Below are 3,604 nucleotides of genomic sequence, written 5' to 3'. Positions count from 1 at the left end.
TGATAATTGATATTGATTATGTCTCCCATTAATAACGGTTAGTGGGGTAAGACTACATGAGTACTCATTAGCTAGCTAGCCCTTCCCTCATTAATACCGGTTAGTGAGGTTGAGATTATTTTGTCGTGGTTTACAACATGGCACTGATCGTAAAATTTTGTGTCATGGCTTAAACTGTGTGTTAATGTTAGCAACACTAATGTTTTGTGAATTGTGATTTATGAAGTGTGATTTATCATTTGAAATGTTATTCCAATAAATGACTCTTATGGACTTAGAACTATTGTGAAGTTTTCATGCTTAAGAAAAATGTGATTTATTATGCTTTGACAAATTGTGTTTTGCCTTAAGTTTTAAATTTATTAGTTGTGCACCACTAAGTGATATACTTAGCGATAGCTTCTTCATACTGTCGCAGGTAAGGGAAAGGAGAAGGCTGCCGAGTGAGAGACTTGGAAGAAGCATTTTGATATTTATTGTGGGTATGTACTTTAGGTATACTCTTGTGATTCCTTTGAATGTATTTTGTATCTATATGTATGGATGTACGGACATTGAGCAGTTTGTATTAAAAAGCACTGCATTACTAAAGTATTTTGAGCTTATAACTATTTGTATTTTATTTTGAGACTTATGAAAATGTAACATTTACAATATTTAATCTATCATTATTTCCAATGAACGTTTACATTGAATTTTAACTATTCCCATGCAATTTTTCTCAAAAGAATTGATAAGATAAAAAGCTATGATTTGTTGAAAATCCTTTATAGCATAACTAATAGGTTATCGGTATGTGTAGTTTAGTAATTCATTAGGTATGCTACAGGAACATATCGTACCTTACAAGAGATAAGGTGTGACAGGTCTTAATTATTTTATTACTGAACATAATATATTCTTAGAGTACTCATTTGTTAATTAATTTAATGAACATATTACTACAAGAACATGGGCCGCAAGTTAAACTAATTATTATGTACCATCTCAAACATCTATAAACTTTTAGATTAGTAATCCTTCAACTTACCCATGTTAAATTATATTAGACAATAAAATGTGTACTTCATTAATTCACAATAATATTCTATACTTTATTGATGATTTGAAATTAAATGGACCAATATTATAATGTTACCACAATTCTAATTTGTACTCATAGTCAACTTTTAATTTATTGATATATGGATATATTGTCCCAATAAAACAGCAACCCATTGAGTAAAGCAAAATTTATATTATTTATAAATTATAATCAACATATTCATTGGTCAATTATTCATAAAATTTAACCAAACATTAAATATAAAACATTAAATTACAAGTATAAAATTTGGCTAAAATTAATAATCATCAAACTATGAGCAGTGTTTAAAATATTTTAATTTGAAACATTCAAAAGGTTAAATTAAATGGGCCAATGTTAACAACGGCTAGATAATTGACCAATATCAAACTAATTATTATATTTTTATACTATGTTAATGGGTATTTAATAAATTGTATTAAATCAATTTTAATTAAATTTATAAATATTTTAGTGCATATAAAATTAATGAACCATTAAAAAAATCAATTAGTGATGATTATAATAGTGGCCAATAGAAATTTAATTAGAACATTTATAAATTAATTTGTTGGGCCAATATAAAAGCTATATAGCATTAGCTACATTTTTTTTTATAATAAATTAACATTTTTTTTAATTGGTCTAACAGGTTTATTGGACACATTTTTAAATTTGTGAATTAAATTAGCTCATAATTTTAAATAGCCATTTTGATACCATTAAAAGAATTGCTAATGCTCAACTAAATTAATTACCTACGTGTTAGCCCATAATATGGACTCATTAAGATATGGTTTATTGTCTAAACTTAAAGTTGATGGATATTTTTAATTAACCCATTAAATTTTTAGTTTTTATTGACATGAAATTGGTCATTCGATAATTAAAAATATTGGCATATAAATTAAAAAAAAATTAATGTTGAGTACTTTAAATTAATAAGGTCGGCATATCATTTATTTATACTCATATTCAACTTTTAATTTATTGATATATGGATATATTGTCCCAATAAAACAGCAACCCATTGAGTAAAGCAAAATTTATATTATTTATAAATTATAATCAACATATTCATTGGTCAATTATTCATAAAATTTAACCAAACATTAAATATAAAATATTAAATTACAAGTATAAAATTTGGCTAATATTAATAATCATCAAACTATGAGCGGTGTTTAAAATATTTTAATTTGAAACATTCAAAAGGTTAAATTAAATGGGCCAATGTTAACAACGGCTAGATAATTGACCAATATCAAACTAATTATTATATTTTTATACTATGTTAATGGGTATTTAATAAATTGTATTAAATCAATTTTAATTAAATTTATAAATATTTTAGTGCATATAAAATTAATGAACCATTAAAAAAATCAATTAGTGATGATTATAATAGTGGCCAATAGAAATTTAATTAAAACATTTATAAATTAATTTATTGGGCCAATATAAAAGCTAGATAGCAATAGCTATATTTTTTTATAATAAATTAACATTTTTTTAATTGGTCTAACAGGTTTATTGGACACATTTTTAAATTTGAAAATTAAATTAGCTCATAATTTTAAATAGCCATTTTGATACCATTAAAAGAATTGCTAATGCTCAACTAAATTAATTGCCTACGTGTTAGCCCATAATATGGACTCATTAAGATATGGTTTATTGTCTAGACAAAGTTGATGGTTATTTTTAATTAACCCATTAAATTTTTAGTTTTTATTGACATGAAATTGGTCATTCGATAATTAAAAATATTGACATATAAATTAAAAAAAAATTAATGTTGAGTACTTTAAATTAATAAGGTCGGCATATCATTTATTTGTACTCTAATATCCCAATTTGATCCTTGCAATATTTTAGTTATAAAATTGGGCATATTCTAAAATGAATGTAAATGATATAACTAAAAATCTTTTTATTACTTTAACATTAATTTAAAGTATTCAACATTAAAATTTAACAATATACCCAACTAGGTCATACTCTATTAAATATATAGGAAAATAACTAGTACACCCAGTAAGACCTATCAATATTACAAACTGATGATCTCCTGTTTTGAACACAAATGGCTTGTTAGGATGCCACAACTTCGTCCAACAATAACTTTGACTATCATAACTCAAAAAGGTTTCTAGCCATTGTTGTTCATTTTTCTCCTTTACCCTTACTTGCATCATTTTGTTTATGATCTACTGATTGGGGTACCAAGTTAATCTTCGGGTTTCTTGTGGGAAGAAATGACTTATGGTCCACAAGTATAGAAGTTGAAGGCAACATTTCAAGCTTCCTTTCCCCTTTTCTCGACAATAAATCAAAGTTAGAAACGTCTCAGCAAGAATAGCTGGGATTGGGTTTATCTGTTGAAATTCCACCTCATGGAACAATTCCACCACCTCACGAGTTACCATGTCAAGAGGGCCTGGAAATAAAACTAGCCCATAGATTCCCAAAGCTAAAATTCTTGTGGCAACTTCCATTTTTCCTTCTTGAAAGTGATTTTGAAAAACTTTTTCCATT

Source organism: Hevea brasiliensis, chromosome 13, assembly GCF_030052815.1.
Source record: "Hevea brasiliensis isolate MT/VB/25A 57/8 chromosome 13, ASM3005281v1, whole genome shotgun sequence".
In the NCBI taxonomy this organism is placed as follows: Eukaryota; Viridiplantae; Streptophyta; class Magnoliopsida; order Malpighiales; family Euphorbiaceae; genus Hevea; species Hevea brasiliensis.
The sequence above is the reverse complement of the archived record's forward strand: the minus strand, read 5'-3'. Positions refer to the sequence as shown.